At 35.6% G+C, this 19,320-nt stretch overlaps 1 protein-coding gene across 1 annotated transcript in view; it reads left to right on the plus strand.

Annotated features, from left to right (window-relative positions):
• LOC128922203 (kelch-like protein 3) overlaps nucleotides 1-19,320 on the plus strand; it is a 386,371-nt gene that overhangs the window by 86,827 nt on the left and 280,224 nt on the right. The gene's annotated exons all lie outside the window — the stretch shown is intronic.

Genomic DNA, 19,320 nt, shown 5'->3' on the forward strand with positions numbered 1-19,320 from the left:
TCCTTAACATTCATTTGCTTTTGTCACCTGTTGTCTACCACGTCGTTGCCCGCACACTTTTACCACTTAGCCAGGGAATCTGTGCACTTGGTGTGGTTGCTTTCCAGCCGTGTTTGTCGTCAAATTAATCCAATTAAATGAAATGCAAATACGGTAGTTGCTGCAGCATGCAGACGCAGTTAGTGCAGTGGGTCGGGATGGAGTTGAAAAGTTTCTAGAGTCAGAGCTATAAAGACCCATGAATATCGTGGAATTTGAGGCGATACGGAAGGGATCCTTAAGTTCCTAACTTAGGAGAACTCTTTATTTTGTGTCATTACAGTAGTACTGTAGTTCTCACCAAGATAATATATTTTGTGGTTTCGTTCTCAAGTGCCGATTACTAGAAGCCAAGTACGTTCACTTCCGAATTGATCGCAAAGGTAAGACTCCACTTTGATATTAATAATGAGTTATGTTAGCCGCTGAGTTCGTTGTCCGAAAGTTTCAGTTTAATGCTGGGTTGTCCGTAATCTTTCCTTGAACTAAATTCACATGGATCCATACATTCGACGATCTACAAGCCATAGTACTTAGTCTTTTCGTCGATTTAATCAGTATATCTAGAATCCCTGAGTTCACTTGATGGTCTTGCTTGCGCCAACTAATCCACATACCTAGTACCAATCCCATATGGAGACACGTTTGGGTTTCCAGTTTGGGTAAAATTTCATTATACGTTGGAGTTCGTATCGATAACGATTCTAACGCACTATTCTGAAATTTCAGTTCATTTTTAGACTATATTGTTAATGGCTTCCAGTGAAAGATCCGGCTGGAGCCGACTTAGCCGGATCCACGATATCTAATCAAAATTGATTTTATTTCGATTCCGAATTTGGTAGTCCCTTCATCTGCCACTGATTAATTACGGCCATATAGGAAGGCTACTATGTCCGCCCTGAATATCTGATTGCAATACATGACTCATAACTCTTGAGCTCGCCTTATTGTTGCTGGAGAAATATTGGAATCCTGTTCGGAAGCGAGCTCGCTGTAATATTGCGTAAGGAGAGAACCACGAAACCATTGCACTTCTGGGATATTTCTTTGTCATAAAATAGCTGTAGAGAAAGCCGGCGACCCTTAACACCAGTGTAGCATTACCTTATGCTGGCTTGGCTTGTCTTGTCCATTGTGCCTTGATTAATTGACTTGTCCCCGCCAGTTGGTCACGGCTTTGTGTGATTGTATACTTATACATATGTATATGCAAAGCAGTTTTCTTTTGCGCAATGAGTTCGCATTTGTTTCATTCACACACATTCATCTGCACGGCTGACTCCCAACGCCATCAATCGAGCGCTTCGCCGCCGCGCTTGCAATTAAATGCAGCCACCGGTCACTAAATGTCATTCGAGCTCAAATCACTGCAATTTGTGTTGCTATTGTTGTTAAGCCACTGTATGCAGATGCAAGGTCAGGCAACCAAGCCAGCTGTTGCGCGAATTGCCATGCCTCGCGAGCTGGCACCGTCGTCGTCGGTGGTTTTGTCACCAGCCGTGTATCGTATTCTAGCTCATGGCTTGGCTTATCAAGGTACAATTATTTTCATTACTGACCGCATAATTTGCATATCAAAGTCATGTTATCCCTCGGCACTTGTCGCCTCTCACCCGCTCATCGGTCATTTGTAGTGTTTGTCGCTTGGAGGCGTTTAATATTACAAAATCGCTTTCGATAGTGGATTAATACACCGCACAAATGACGCTCAGTTCGGCTTTGCCGCGCCCCCAGGCGTCTTCCCAACGATGCTTAGTTCAAGGACTAGCTTTCTGACAGGCTGGCTGACTGTCTACTGTAGCTAGTTGGCTTAACAGAAGGTATTTTGTTTACATAAATTTTGGTTTTGGTCCTTGTTGGCCACATATTGACATTGACAGAGCAAGCTAATTGGAATATCATATTTTAGTTAGAGCTACTGTAAAGCAGATGTATATACATATATATATATTTATATAAGTATTCTAGTGGACTTTATACCGAATATATCACTCAAATTGTGTGCTTACTTAATAAAATTAAATAAATTCATTAGAGATCAAGGAGTCGAGAGGATAAAATGTTCGGTTAAAATCGACCTAAAGTTAAATACATTAGTAGTCTGCAACCAGATTTTACTATCCACTTTATGTAATATTGAAAAATATCACTTTTTTTATTTTCAGCAAAACAGATACAAAAGAAATAGGCAAAAGCATGATATCGAGGTCGTCAACTCTGCACTCCATCATTGAACACTATTGATTTCTCTGCGGACATGTCGGCCATGAATTAATAACTTAGAAAAATAAACCTGAAAGTTGCACAAGTGGGTAAGCGGTGCACGAAATATCCCAAAGGGATGACATGAATGTATGTTAAAAAAATATCAAAAATAACTTATCTGCGATATGAATGTATAGTATATATACGGAGAGCATGCAGCAACTGAATGAGGTGAGTCAAAAATATGCATATTCATTTAGTTTTGTATTTGAAAATTTTTAATGAAGAATTTTCGTATATGTGAACAAAATATTTTTAAATTTCTAGTAATTATTGAGCCCTTTTATGGTGTTTTTAATGCATTCCGATAGATAAATTATTTTCCTTAACTGGTCCAACTCTTTAAATCTTCTAACAACCATTTAATTTAATTTGAAATTTTCGTTGGTTCTTAGAGTTCGGACTATGTAGACATTGTCTGATTGATCTATACAGCATTGCTGTTATAAAATGTTTGTTGCATATCGAAATTGTCTGTAAGGAGGATAGTTTGAATCAACTCAACAATTCCTGATAGAAACTGTAGGTTAAATACTAAACCTCGATTTTCACTCTAGTAAACCAGAGAAACTATTTTATATTATAGATCTCTTCTTAGCAGATGTGTGATGGACCAAATAGGTTTTAGCATTAGGAAGGACAAAACTGTAATTCTCTATGTATTATTATCGGATTAAGAATCAGCCTCAATACCTATAAAGTTTATTCAGTACCTCGATGAATTCATTGAAATCAGTATCATCTAACCTAGTAAGTCTAGATACTCTGTACCTCGGCGAGCTCTATAAAATCAGTCTTAATACAAATACAAATTCAACCGAACCTAAGAAAGAACGAAAAGTGAATATGATATGAACTTTAGGATCTGCCCTTTATTTTGGATAATCACTGGAACTAATCTTGTTAACGGTTTTGGATCAAAATTATTTCTATCTTAAAGCAACCTAAAACATATACTTAATCCACCCCGATGTCATTTGCTTCGACCTTAAAAACTTTAAAACACCTACCACTAAGCTCAATTAGGCCAACAAGTAAAGTAAATGGAAAGTAAAAAACTTAAATAAACTAAATTAGTGAATAAAAGGAAAAAAGTGCTAGAATTGAAAATGAATAATATAGAAAAACAAACCAGAGAAGAATGAAAAGATTGATTTGCATACAATGAATATGTTCATGAAATGAAGACAATAGCTTAGTTCGAAAGAATACCTGTTACTAACATACAAGCTTGGGCTTGCATACCGTTACATGTATATGCTTAAAAATATATCCAAATTTTTTTCTCTGGTTCAAATTTCATTTCGCTATTTTGCTCATTTGCATTTTTCAATCTACGAACATTTAGATACTATGCAGTGAAATGCCCCCTTCATAGTTAACTAACTAGCTGTGTGTAGTAAATGTGTGCAATACTCACGAAAAAATACGGTTTTTATTTTTCTGATTACATTTTTAAATCACTTTTATGACGAGCATACATATGTATGTATGTATATCTTAGCATCTGAGCTTTCAAAAAGAAAGACGGACCTCATGCCTATATCGCTCATCAATTTCATATTTCCTTATTGCTTGTGGCTTCTATTTCGCCAGCTTATCAATAAGCTTCTATGGACCTGCCGAATCTGTGCAGGTATCCTTTCTGCATATTTAGCATATTTACCGCATTCGTAGTCTATCATCTATCTATTTCTACCTATCTATTTAAATTCATATTAGATTCTAAAATTGACTGTTGAATTATTCATGCAATGAGTTGTGGAAATAAATTTAAATGATGGGAGAAAGATTTTGGTGGGTAATTGGTGGTGAGCTACTGACGTTTTTCATAAATGCAATACTAAGTGGACCGTTCATATACCCTGCCAATAGTAAATGATATAGGGAAGACATCTAAACTATGTTTTGTCTTGATATGTATGTAGATTGAATAGTCCAACTGTGAAGTTAATTACTTCAAAAATTTCTTCTACGATTTAAAAAAGTTGGAATTCCGATATATTCAACTGAGCGCATATCGTTTGAAGTTCCACAAATTTAACAAGTTCAAAAAAATTTGGAACGTATTCTGTCACAATTGTTCAGACGCTGGTTACAGTAAGCCTTCTATTTATATACCCAGAGTCTTTTCTCGACCTTTTTGAAATTCTTTCTACAGTGCAGAATAGTTTCCTACACGTTAACTTCAACTTTAAAACACTTCGAGCTGGCTTCTCTTTCCATAAAACATGCATATTACGTAGAGTTTTTCATTCATTTTACGTAGATAATCAAAGAGGTTGTATACTTTCATTGATACAGTTCTTATTAAATAAACTGCAAAATGAAGAAATGAATGGTCCCTGCCCATTTCATATAGGCCTCCTTTGGTATGGTATGGATATGGTCGTGGCAATCTGGAATTTGGTATAATTCAAATGACGACTGTGTCTATTTTCTAATGATTGGATTGATATTTCGTGAGTTAGTCGTGCGTTATTTCAAAATCACGTTTGGAAGCTATCTTTAATTAGACCGCGACCTAACATTGTTATCGGAGCTGGACTATTTAATGCTTGAAACCCACTTTTCAAGGTTTGAGTAATGAGAAGAGTATAACAAGGGATGAGTCCGCTATAAGTTTCTTTTATAATACTTCAGTTACCGTATCTAGTTCCATAAATAACATCTTTTGTCAAAAAGTCACCAATTTTTTCTTAAGGTTTTATCTATACCTTTTACTCTGGCACGCATAGTATTTTTTAAAGTTTTTCATCATATTTTGTCCCCCCACTTACAAAGCGAAAACTAGTATGTCCTGTTAAAAATTTGCAAGTTTCCCCTATCGTTCGATCCTTGCCAAACCAACTGACAATTTCCAGTCAAACTGCCACCAAAAATTTTCCGCTGCTTTACACAGCTAACCCACAAACTTACAAGTACAGCTAACCACCGATCTGCCCACTATCCTACCACTTAGTAGATCCAACATGTGTCCGCCATTTCTAAACCGCAAAAACATTTGGCAGGCAAACTACGCCATCGGTTTCGGCAAATCTTGTTAACCAACACTTTTTCCTACGTTCAGTTGCAAAGCTGCGCGCTCTTGTACTATACTTTCTCGTTCGGTGAAAACTTTTACATTTTGCTGAAACAATCCTGACCCCCCCAAGTAAAGTATGTAGTAGTTGTAAAGCTAGCAAGCATTGTGCCAACTCGATAACTTGCATTCGGCACGGTATTACTTGGCAGCGAACATATCGGACATCATCCATTCTGATGTTTGCAATACATTACCACACATCGTTCAAAACTGGTTGGTTGTAAAGTTTCGCCGAAAATCGTACACCGTAGACTCATTACTCACGCTTGTTTGAGAATGTACTTATGCATATATGTATTTATGAGGGTATGTTGTTGGATTCTCGATAATATGAGATAGCCGCATGAGGCAAAGAGTGATGTGTATGCCTTTGTGGTGTCACCATATATTTTGGAAGCAATTTGATGAAAGAAGAATAAAAGTGAGTTGAAAGACTTGATTTCCATAGATCTTACTAAATTATGCAGCATTTGAGTTTACAGGCCCTTGATAAAGTTAGACCAATGCAATAGCATTAGAAATCCATCACAATCACTGTAAGTATCTTCGAGCTTATGGGACCGTCTATATACCAGTCGCTCAACGCTTGTTGTCTATGATGCACTTATTATAACGACTATTTGTCCGTTCATCGAATAATTTTTCTGTAGGTTGAAAGAAAGAAGAAGGAAAGGTCTTAGAGGGCGCGCCCCTTTACACAATGACTTTTTGATGACTGAGGCCACAGTAACCCGGCATTCCTACCCGTGAAGTCATATTTGAAAAGCACATTATGGTATGAGATAAAACCTTAATGTTCGAAGAGTGGAAATTCGGAAAAATGGCAAGATATTTCCATAATATATAGACTTGGCAAGCTGTCTGTTTTGAAATAAAAGTATTATTAGTAGAAGTCTTAATTTTTAAATTAATTTAATTCTTTTCATCTTTTAACTCAGATTTTGATCTGGCAACACCACACTCATCAGTAGAGTATATATATTACTCTTGCCAAGTACGCTGAAAATTCGAAAACCTTAATACACAGACTCACAATCAATACAACAACAACAAAGTCTCATACTTAGCATATTACAAATACGTCACCCTACAACCTCGACTACATGTGAAATTGGCTGTGCTTGTGGGTGGGCATTCTAGACAGCAACACATTACTCATACGCCCAGCTGTATGCGAATGCGTTCGATCCGATTAAAACTTTCTGCTGCTGGCTGCTCAAATAAACAACATGTCGCTGAGGTAACAAAAGAAACAACAACAGCAGTAGCGTCCCTTGGAGCACCAGCAATAAGAGAAATATTATGAAAATTAGGGTATATACAAACTCGTATAGGAGAATCAAGGACAACTACAGCTAAGAACAGAAAATATTGCGAAGGTTTTATAAAAAAATGTAAAAAAAGAAGTAGTGCCTAAAGAAAAACAAAGATGGTGATTACAGCTTAAATGGCTAAAGTTTTTTCACACAAGTCTGACGCTCTGCGGTCTGGCGTAGAGTGGATAAGTGAATTTGACTGAAAGTATTTTTTGTTTGTAAAATAAAATATGAACATTGCATGTAATTGAAAATGGAACTAATTTAAGAATACTTAAAGTGTAATTTACTAATCACAGAACTGTCTCAAAGTCTCCCATAACCATGCACATATTGTGTTTTCACTATATAAATATTAATTTCTGGTTAGTTAAACTGGAAGAAATATAAAGGAAGTAGTTTGTCTTTGTAGAAACTATCTCAAAGAGGAAAAACTTTTTGTTGTCTCTCTTTGATTAAGACTCACAATGAGTTAATTATATACTCTCTTTTTTTTCTTTCCTACCTCTAATTTCTCCTCACTTTGCATATCTGGCAGCAACGAAATTAGCGCAATTATCCCATTACGGCTCACTCGCACTACTAAGTCAAATTCTTTAACTTTATTTGAGCATTTTCCTAATGTTCACCATCATACATTTTTGTGTGTATTTTAATTAGGCCTTAAGAAAGTTTTTCATTCAGATGCCGCACTGACGAGAGGGGTTCCTTTAACCATATTGTGCTTGAGCTTAGCGCAGCTAAAACACTAGAATATTGTATATACGTATATACCCCGAACAGTCACATAAATATCACACAGCAACTGGAAGGCCTTTTAATAGTAAAGTCGTCAACTCATTTAAATTTTCGGACGCGTCGCTTTTATGGCTTTTATTTGGTGAAATGAAAAATTTCCGAGACTTTAGTATGCAAATAATTAAAATCACTTAATGAAAGACATAAATATACAAAAGCCAACAACAGCCCCAACAAATATATACACGCTTACTTGTACAGTTATTTGAGAAGAGTGGTTGCAATTTGAGTTTACGTTGAAGTTTTAGGCGAGAAATCGCTTGGCGTGTGCGCCTTAAGGTCCAACGCGTAATTTTGCCCATTTTAAGTGTCCAAATGAGAATCGTAAAATCTAATAAGAACTATAACAATTAAATTTGCGTAATGCTTTGTGGCGAGTCTTGGGAATTTTACTATAACGGAAGTCAAAGGAAATGGGTAGCAATTCATATCAATACAATTTATGTCAGCGTTGGAAATTGAACTTAATTTGAGTGCCGTAAGTTATATTTTAAACATTTTTTAATTTGAAGCTTTCAAGTTTTGTCGTGTGCTTTAATAAAGCTTTGTTGGAAGTTCGATTAAATGAATATATATTTTTGGAGATAATAAAAAAGAGGCAGTTGAAAAGGAGCTTAAGCATAAAAGCTTTTAAAAAGCTCTCAAAGAGAGGCAGAGTTATTAATTGCAGGTTGCAAATTATAGACGAGAAATAACTCTGAACTTTAAAAGCTTTTAAAAAGCTCTCTGTCAAAACTTTCATTAAAAAGTTTTTAAGTCTAGTGGCATGTGTGAAACGATTTAACTATAGTCGTAATTATTACGAAACATTATTGAACGATGAAGAAAACTGTACTTTGAAAGCTTTTAAAAGGCTCTCAGAGAATTGAAAAGTTATTAAATATAGATCGTGAGATTTCTGAGATATATCATTCAAGGGTGACCTGGAATGTGTATGAAACTAAAAGAGTGAAATTATTATAAAAAGATTTCTAAAATTTATGACAGGCCCATTATATGATTTTATGGGCTGATTGAAGATATTCGAGTTTTAAATTCAAAGAGGTCATAAAATAAGACAGGGAACCATATTTCTAGGCAGAGCCACCTATTTTCTCTATATAATAATGTCTCCGTAGCTAATGTTAGCTTCCACAAGAGTGAGGCTAAATATCAACTTTAGGTGCAATAGTTTATTTGATACAGTATATAATACAAAGTGGTTCCATTAAGATCAATTACCAAAAGTCCGAAGTAAGTCCTGATGTGAGGACAACAGATTCCTTCTAAGAACAACTCCTTAAATGTGAAACACTTAAGTTTACAAAATTCATTCAATCAAAGTGTCAGCACACCCGAACAACCAAAATCTCATTTCTTAAATAACACAAAATCTCAACAAAAAATAAAGGACAAGAAGCAAATTACGTAAACAGCAGAAATGTTACAAATTTGTTGGAACGTATGCTGCTTATGAGCGCACATGTAGTTATGTAGACATTTAAATGCGAGCATACATACTTTCATAATTACCAAGCTTGGCAACAAGCCGCACACTAGCTTCGGTTACATTGTAACATTTCAGTCAAGTCAACAGTGAAATAAGCTAAATAATTTTTGAACAATATTAGACAAGAGTTACAAATGGTCAGAATTTACGTACACAAGCATTTATATGCATATTGAACCAAGGCTGTGTTATACAAACATTTTCTATATATGTGGAACTAACGAGAAACCTGTAGGAAACACTTTTCTAAAAAACAAAATATTAATTTAGAACAAACCACAAAGCAAGGGTATTCTGTGTTCATAGAAATTGATGACAAAAAAAAAAAAATAAGTTGAACCAGAGTTCCACAAACACGAAGGTTTATTGGACATGATCTTAAAATGTATTGCTTAAGATTATCGAGTGAAGATTATTAAAGATTATGCGAAGTCCCAGACAGTGAATAATGATAACCCAAATATAAAGCCATTTGAAACAGGTGAATGACCTTGAGGATTATAAGAGTCGAAGTAACCTAATGGCTACTAAGAATCAATCGAGATACATTAGTTGGATGGAACTAAGGATTTGATGCATTTAAAAAAAAGGAAACCAAAAATTTATTGGACTACTAGCCTAGTACTAGGTCTGAAATATTCGGATATCAGGAACTTCATCAAAATCTCCTTATCTTATACAGAGTTTAATATGGAAGAATTTCTCGGGTTTCAAATATCAGAGCAGACTGTATGAGCTTTGGTCTTTGGGAGAAATTTAAATCGATCGAAAAAGAGTTCAGAGAATGCTAATGATCGGATGAAATGAAAGATTAGATGAACTCAAGATTGGAGCTCTGTTTTTAGAGATCTCAAATGGGACTATGATAAATCTGCGATCTAAAAGACCAGATATCCTTAGGACCCATCGAAGAGTCATCCTTTAGGATGCCAGCGCTTGTTGCGAATTTCAAAAGGCTTTGTGGCTTTACCAACGAAATTTCTTCCAGATTAACGTAATGTGCAGCCCCAAATGCTGAAGCCGTTGTCTTGATAATGCAGGACATTCACAGAAGAGGTGCTCCATTGTTTCTCTGGTGCCTTGCTCTTGACATTTCCTGCAGTCTTCACGATCTGTCAGCCCCATCTTGTAGGCGTGCGCCGCCACAAGACAGTGACCAGTGAGTATGCCGACCATATTCCTACATTTGCTTCTATCGAGCGCCAATAGAAATTTCGTGTACTTCTTATCTACCGCCTTGCACATAACTTTTGCGGTTTTGCATCCCGGTATATTCTTCCAGCGCGCTTTGAATTTTTTTACGAAGTTTCTGTCTAGATCATCATATAGATAGTGTATAGGTCTATCAACATTCATCATATTTTCGGATGACAGTTTTACGCCTCGTTTGGCAATCTCGTCCACTGTCTCGTTACCTTCTATGCTCTTGTGGCCTGGCACCCAGTAGAATTGAAGTCGCCTATTTCTGGCGACATCATCCACTGCTGTCCTACCACTTAAGACACTTTTGGCCGATATGCTGAAGGATGATATTGCCTTGATCCTTGATAACTCCGGGTGTATATCTTCCTATATCTTAGCTTTAAGTCTTCTTTATAATATCTCGTTGATTTCCTACTGGTCATGTCTAGGTAACAGATTAGATCTCCTTAAAACTCATCGAAGAGATGTGCTTCCTATATCTTAGCTTTGAGTATTCTATATAATATGTCGATGATTTCCTATTGACTATGTCCTTTACAAATCCCACCATATGGACTCACGTTTATTCGCTCAACACAGCTAAGCATAAACAGTTACATGGCATACAATGTTGCAATTGCAAATTATCTACAAAACACCGTACAGAATTTTGATAAGCGACTAAAGGCGAGAAAATTACAAAAAGGACAAAGCTTACGAGAGGGAAAGAGAGGGGGCGGGTATGTTAGAGGCGATATAAAATCAGGAAAATTAAAATGGCAAAACGTTTAGTGTAGTATTTTGGATTCTAGCAACAAGCTGCAGCATGATGTCATAGCAAGTTGGTGGATTAAGCACACAAGTGACTGGAACTTTGTAACAGATATGCAAAGATAATTTTACTAAGTGGTGATCACTGTTAGAATTGTGTGTATGTGATGTGAATGCGAAGGAGAGTGGAGGGGATGAAAATTAGCTAGGATATATTTAAACATTGAAGGAAATATGAGAGGTTAGAAGCGAAGTTTTTGTAAGAATATGAATGATGTTCGTTATATTTGGAATAGAAATAAAAGCGAATGTGGAACCGGGTACGAAAATGAATAATAACTGTTATGTAAATTTAATAACGAAAGGAAATATTATTTATTCAAGCGTGAGCGACCATAATTGGTTACAAATGAATACCGAAAATAATTCAAATACAAATTTAAGTACCATTATGATTAATCATGCGAATTTAAGTACGATTACGATTATATTTATAATTACTTGTGTAATTACTCAAGCATATTGGAATGAAAGTGCGAATTATGATTACAATATTCTTGTTGAGACGAATATTTAATCGAATCTGAATAAAAATTCAAAAGTAATTATGAGTAATCATGTATACGACTAGCAATACATATGATTACTAATACATATGAGTGTAAGTAAAAATATATCAATATGAAACCAAATACAAACATAAATACGACAAAATGCGACCAAATACGAATACCAGACTCTCCTCCAGTGATATAAATATTATACCGAATAGGAATTTTCATGGTCCCTACCACTTATTAATGTAGTATACATCATAATGAAAATTAAATTTATTTTTAGAATGTACACATATACTTATGTAATACTTGTAATTCCATTTACATACTCCTGAGAATATCTTTTCTGTCTCGATGCGTTAAAATTAATACTCAATTTGTGTTAATAAATTTACTAAGTAGTAATTGAAACTTCCGTACAAATTACACATGATGGCAGTATACAATATCTAGTATATAAATCTACATCCAGCTGACTACATAACTTTAATAAAAAACACAGCATACATATGAATGCCTACAGATGGCTATGTGTTTATATAATTCAACGTGGAAACATCTTAAAGTGGTATTTGACATTTTACACCTACATACATCAATTGCTAACATCCTTATTTGTCACTTAAAATAAATTACGTTTACAGTATGTGTGTGGTGTCAAGCAAAAATTGCAAAGCGTTTTCTCGAAATTTTCTGAACAGGGTTGCATTTACAAATACTTAAAAGTTTCCTAGACTCTTCAACAATATACGGTTGTATTATATAAGTACTTAAGTTATACGTGGAATATAATAAAAGGATTTAAAACTGTTCCCATCGAAAAAAAACTGTAAACATTTGATATATAATTTATAATTGTCTTTATTTATGTTCAAATACACCGTTTTTTTTTTAATAAAATAACGTTTTCTGAAAACTGTTCTCAGTAATCAAAACTGTTCCCATGACAGATATTTTTCTCAAATACTTAAATCGAAGCTATTTTTTTGCTTCCACTATTGCAGATCATACTTCATATACATTTAGATAAAATAACGGGCATTTCAGAATATCTAAGTAAGAAGCATTTGAGTCAATAAGGAACTACAGATGTTTTATATGTCGCAAAACTTATTTTAATTACAGAAGTGATTATTAGATAGTATTTGTTCATAATTTTATGTTTAAATGTCATAAAATAACATTTATGTGCGACTGTTGCTAATAAAACTGTTCCCAATGTGTATAACACCGTCCCCAGCAAATAAACCCGCGATTTTATACAGATTGAGACTTTCTAGAGTTTTTAATTTTATTTTTTTATATATTTTACAAGTTTATTTGAACAAAAAACTGTTCCCACTTAGATAGAAATTGAAAATTCAAAGAAATAAACTGTATTATAGAGCTTTTGGGTTTGGTTATGGCATAATATACAAATTTAAGTTAAAAAAACTGTTCCCTCTACTTAAAGAGCTGTTTCTACTTTGCTGAATGTAAAATGAAGTATTAAAACTCACAAATTCAAATATATAGCTGAAGATTACAGAAAGCAAATGGTTTAAGAATTTATTCTTAGTCATGTCTTTTCTCAGTTCCACCCATTTTTAGCCATATTATATATTTTCCTGGCTTCCATGTGTATATAATGAGAAAAAATATCTGCTACCATACATTATATTGTGCAATATATGTATATTTTTTCATACATTTACTCATTCATAATTGCCTTTCTCACCACAACATCGTGTTTTGTGTCTCGGCTCTTCATACCATATAATTTTGTTCCATACAGAAATATTAATTTTCCTGTCATCATTGTAGCTATACACGTAATTTTGTTATTGCACTTGTGAAATTCTACTCTTCATAGAAAGTTTTGTCATTTTGCTGTTACCAGTGTCCATTACGTTGTTGTATTTGTTATTTATGTAGCCACTAAAGACTGAAAACAGTTTTTATTAATATATTTTGTCTTCAGAGACAATTCAATTTTGAACATCTGCTGAGGTTGTTGTTAACTGAAATCGTTTAGCAGATTTCTTGTTGCATAAATTTTACAAATATTAGAACAGGAAATAAAATGGTTATCCTTAATTGAAAACCATTTTATTTCCTGTTAATTTTAGAGCTAGTGACAATTTAAAGGAAGTTGTGAGTGGATGTTATTATGGAAATTATTTGTGAAGTAGAAAGTAAAGAAGGGTGCTTGAAATTGCACCAGAGGGTTTCTAAATTAATCTATTTTGATTCAAAACATTAGCGCTTCGAATCACTCTGTATCTTCAGTATGCGAATATTCCGTCTTTGAAAGAAATGAGAAGAAGAAATACAGGAAGAACCTATATTTAAAGTATCATTAGAATTCCCTTAATCAGACGAAACCTTCATCATTCATTGGAAAAAGTAGTTTACTATGTTTCTTTATCTTACATATAAAGTCTTGGAATCATTTGAAAAGAGCTGCAATTCGATATCCTGTTCAAGAAAAGAACCTTGACCAAGACCGGTAATAAGAGAGCGCTTTATGTATAGTACGAGGTCTGAACCAGAGAACACTGAGGTGATTATCTATAGTGTTAAAGAAAGATTAATCCGTATGTAAAAGCCAATCTACGTTATAAAATTGGGTAATATCATGGATACTTTCAAATCTGAAGAAGAGTCAAGTTGGTTTTGGATGAAGCTTTTGGATTTCAGTTCGACCTGAACTTTTAATTGGGTTTGGTTCCCTGACAATAATTTAACATGAAGCCCACGATGAATTGACTGAATCATTATTTTTGAAAATGCATCAGCTACGAAGACAACTTTCAGGCTCGTATGAATCCGTCACATATCAAGCAATCTCCTTCAGCAGTATGAAGAAGAGTGATCAGCTTCAGTATTCAAGCAAGAAGGAGCAAGTAAAACGGAATAGTAAAAAACTCATATCAACACAATTACTAACCAACAATCACTCACTCCTAATAAGGTTGTCGAAACTGCTCTTGGCAACCAACATCAACTTTTCCCTTTTTAGTAGTAGCTGCCTGAGTACTTTTATTAGCTGCCTGAAGCAGTTTGATTTGACTGACCCGCAAACCTGCCATAGAAATCTAAAACTATCGAGGAAATAAAAAATGAAATTAGTTTCAACACACATTCATAGTCGCCCCCACAAATGGGCGCTACATATTGCCGCCTGACTGACTGATTGACTAACTATCTTCCTGTTGATGTTGAGTTTCTTATGCTTACCAGCTTCGCAGCAAGCTGTCTGACCAACTGACTCGTGACAGTGAAAGGTACATCAACGTTATGGCAGTTACGTGAGCTCACGCACTGGGTTCCAACAGTAAGGCAAAAAGTTGCCGCGACCAGAGGAAGACAAGCCAACATTGCCCATTCATCACGTTTCCATAGATAAAATGTAATTCAAGATTTTGCTGTGATAGAACTTGTAAATTTAGACAGAGTTTGGGAGGAGGGATGGAATGGGAAGAGCTTGCTTTCTGCTTCGCTAATAACAAATAAAATAAATTTCTCTCTCACGAAAACAAAGGTAATTTACTTACGAAAGTAGATCTACTAGAAGGGTAAGCAAAAAGCGAGTGCAAATACAAATTAAGGCAATATTTTAGTTGTGCAGCGGTTTCTCAGGCTCTTAATTAACCAAGCGAATATGCATATAAATTAATGGAGGTAGGCAAAATTGGTACGATTCCCATTACCTTCGGTACAATCTATGCATCCGAACCTTGAATTGCCATTACGCTCGGTAGATATGTTCGCAGTTTGTGTCCTTTTCCGAAGTGGCTTTTTTGCTTGATATTATTCAAATAAATCTAATATGAAGATTACCTTTAGGGTTGGTAAGCTCTACTTAATTCATGATCACTTCATGGACGTGCAACTATGAAAAAGAAACACTGAAATAAATTCAATAAAAGGAACCGAACTAAAGAAACTAACAGATCAGCGATACTTCTAGAGAGGTTCTGAAGTATAAAATGTTTTAGATATACTTTATCCGATAATGTCTTTCTTCGTATAATCTGGGTATTACTTGAGTTCCACGGGATTACTTGAGTTCGGTTGTAGTACTATGTATAAATTATAATGATACTTATCTAATTGGATAATAATAATGTTATTAATTGGTTCCAATAGTATTGAGTTGGATAATAATGGGTTAAAAGTGGATAAGTTATGAAAACATAATGTGTCGAGTTAAGTCGACGATGAGGCCGATTCCGTTTGAAGAAAAGATGATTATTTGAGTTGAGTTTAAACTTTACAAATTTAGTTTATTTATATGGGGGTTTGTGGGTTTACAATATGGTTAATTGTTTTTGTGTAATTAGTTATAATTTAGTGTTAGTGGATAATTAAAATAGTGACCTGTTTTGTGTTTGTATTCCTTATTATGTTATGTAGTGTACAATTCCTCCTTTTGTGGATTTATGTTGAGTGATGTTTGGTTTGGGGGGTTTTCTCCTTTCACCTTTCTGATTTGAGTTGTGTGTGAGTTCGGGTTTGTGTTTGTTTCTATTTATTTTTACTTTAAATTATGTTTTCTGTGGTTTTCGTTCGCTTCACTTTATTAGCGCGGGTTTGGGTTCGTGTTTATTGTATCACTTTATTTAAAGCGCGCGTACTTGTTCGTATTGTTTTCTTCACTTCTTTTTCTCTATATATAGTTGTACTCGTAATGTGTGATAAGCGAAGTTGGGGCGGTTTATCTCCTCTGCATTACCTATCTATTACTTTTTGGAGAGTAATGCAGAGGAGTATTTGTTTGGACTAAACATCCCGGCCGCCTTGCAATATCTGCGAAATATATTTTGTATTAGTGGGGTAGGAGTAAATTTCTGGAGTATACTTATCTATTATAGGGTGGAAGTTAGGGTCCAGATGAATGCCATATTCTGGGTTACCACTGCGTCATCGTCTGAGTCGAACAATCAATATCGGGTATTGTGTGGGTAGTTATCCACTCCGATCTCCAACATTACTTCTGTTTGGGTGTGAAATTGAGTGTCAGAGAAGACTATGTCGTCAATGAGTATTTGAACAACGTCACTTAAGTCTCTTAAGGGTCGGGTTTAAGAGTGTGTTAGGGTCTGTTTAGCCAGTAAGAATGGTAGCCGGGTTTCTGTGGATAGGGTTTGAGATCTAGGTTTCTCAAAAACTTCTTTCTCGTTGGCTGGGTGTCCATGTAGGGACGAATGATGCTTCCCATTGCAGGTAGAACATCGATTCCTACTTGTGCATCCTTCCGTTCTGTGTGACCTGGCTAAACAGTTAACGCAATAGCGGTGTTTGATGACTGCTTCAAATTTTTTTGGTGTAAGTTAGCCGACAAGTATTTGGTACATGTGGCTAACCGGTGGTCATCTTTGCACAATCCGGTGGGTGATGATTTTTCGGGTCTTGTTGTGATCATCGCTTTCAGTTTTCTTCCGAGTAGTGGGTAGGATTGATATATAGCGCCCATCAGATTTATTTCGGGTGGTTTTTTGAAACTTTTCTTCACATATTTTATCAGATCTGGGACTTACGGGATTCTTTGGGATTTCCTCCACCTCTTCAAAACGTGTAAGTTGATACTCCGGGTTGATTATGTTGTGGAATGATGCTATTGATGAGTTTTTGGAGTGCTGAGTAATGGGTCCGGACAGAATCCATCCGAATACTGTCTCTTGAGCTAGGAGTGAGCCTAGAATATTTTGTTTTACTCCACCTAGTAGGATATTTGGGTAGATATCAATACCAATTAATATATCCACGGGTCTCGGTTTGTGGAATTGGGTATCCGCTAGGGTGAAGTCAAGATTATTTAGACCCAGATTTGGGTTTATTGGGTAATTATCAGTAATTTTGTTCATAATTAATGCCTGAGTTGAAATTTTGTAATTCGTGTTTACGGGTGAACGTAGGGTAATATTACACATTTACGTGGGGGTTGCTAAAACCGTGTTGGTTATTCCTGTCACTTGGGCTGATGTAGAGTGGGTGGGTATATCCAGACTTCGTTGAAGTCTTTCAGATATAAATGTGGCCTCTGAACCTGAATCTATTAGAGCTCTCGCATAGTATCGCTGACCATTATGTTCGATCTGAACCATTGCTGTACCCAATAATATCTGCTTCCTACTTGGGTTGTGAGGGTCTTGAGTTGATGAAATAGTGGACTGTATAGTAGTAGTGTAGGCTTGCTGATTGATATTTTGTGTGGGTATTGTGGTACTTGCAGCAGTAGCAGGTATTGTACTGGTCACTCTTGGAATTTCCGGGTTGGTGTCAGGTCGAGGGTTGTACTCTTTGTGTATCAGTGTGTTGTGTCTTTTGTGACATTTGCGACAAGAGTATTTACTATTACAGTTCTTGAAGCTGTGTGAGATTGCTAAGCAGTTATAGCAATAACCATACTTTTTGATTGTGGCAATACGGGTCTCAACGTTCATGTTTAGGAATTTGGGGCATTCACGAATCGAGTGATGCTTATTGCAAAGTTTGCAACCTTCTGCTTCCGGGTGGGGTTGATATGAACTGTTTTGATAGTTTGAGGTTCTATCTCTCGGGTTATATCTTTTTTCATCTGATCTTTTTACTGTGTCAAGATGGGGTGAGTCGGGTTTTGCTACTGAAGCCTTAAAATTTGATACAGATTCGAGGGTTTTTTGCTTATGGGTCAAGAAAGAGTCGAAATTTGACCATGTGGGTATGTAAGTAATATCTACTAGGGTGGATTCGAATGCTTCCAGAGTTTGTTTGGGTAGTTTCGAACTACAAAGATATATAAGTATTGGGTCCCAACTTTTTGTGTCAATCTCAAGATGGGTTAAATTGGTTAAAACGTTGTTTACCATTCGTTGCAGGGGTTTTATGGCGCAGCCTGTTTCCTGAGTGACATCGGGTAAATTAAAGAGGGTTTTCAATTGGATGTTTATCTGCATTCTCTTATTTTCATACTGCTCGACCAGATTCTTCCAGGCCAGTATGAAACCATCGTTTGTTAGGGGTGTGTTTTTAATAGCTTCTCTTGCTTCGCCTCGGGTCTTCTGGGTTAGATGAAAGAGTTTTTCGACGTTACTGATCTTTGGGTTATGGATATACAGGGCGGTGAACATGTCACGAAATGTGGGCCAAGCCGTGTAATCCCCGTAAAAGATGTCGGTGTCGCATGGCGGTAGATTAATCGTGGGACCGAAATCTATTGTAGAGGCTTCTGAGGCTCTTTCCTTAATGGGTTGGGTTGACACCTGGGTTTTTCGAGTGTCTATATCTTCATTTATTGAAGCTAAGCAAGATAAGTACATTTGATAGCATTTTTTATATCTATCTTTGACTTTATTAAAATCAATGGTCTCGCGGGTATCACCAGATACCCTTCGAATTGCATTGTATGCTTTCTTTGCTTTATCGTAAAGCGAGTTGAGTTCGACTCTTTTGATTTCGAGAGTGTAAACTGTTTCATCTTCAGTTTGAGTTTGGACATGATCTTCCACAAATTCAACTAAATCGGTAGTTGTGTATTTGAAATCCTCCATTTTAATAATTTGGGTGAGTGTTATTAGAGAATAAAATTATTTGAACGGGTATAATATTGTTTAATTCCAAAAAATTATTTATTTTAATTATTTTGAAAACCTGGGTTTTTTTTTACTTTTTTGTTGAGTACAGGTTAATATTTATTAGGAAAACTATTTATTTTTGTAATGTATGGGCGAATCTTGGGTATAAATTCGGAAAATAAAATTAGGAAGGGTTTTTGCAATTTTTTCCTACTGGGTCACGTATTGGATTTCCTATTGGGTGCTTTCATTCTTATGTGTTGTCCGCTTTTGGTGA

Source organism: Zeugodacus cucurbitae, chromosome 5, assembly GCF_028554725.1.
Source record: "Zeugodacus cucurbitae isolate PBARC_wt_2022May chromosome 5, idZeuCucr1.2, whole genome shotgun sequence".
Lineage (NCBI taxonomy): Eukaryota > Metazoa > Arthropoda > Insecta > Diptera > Tephritidae > Zeugodacus > Zeugodacus cucurbitae.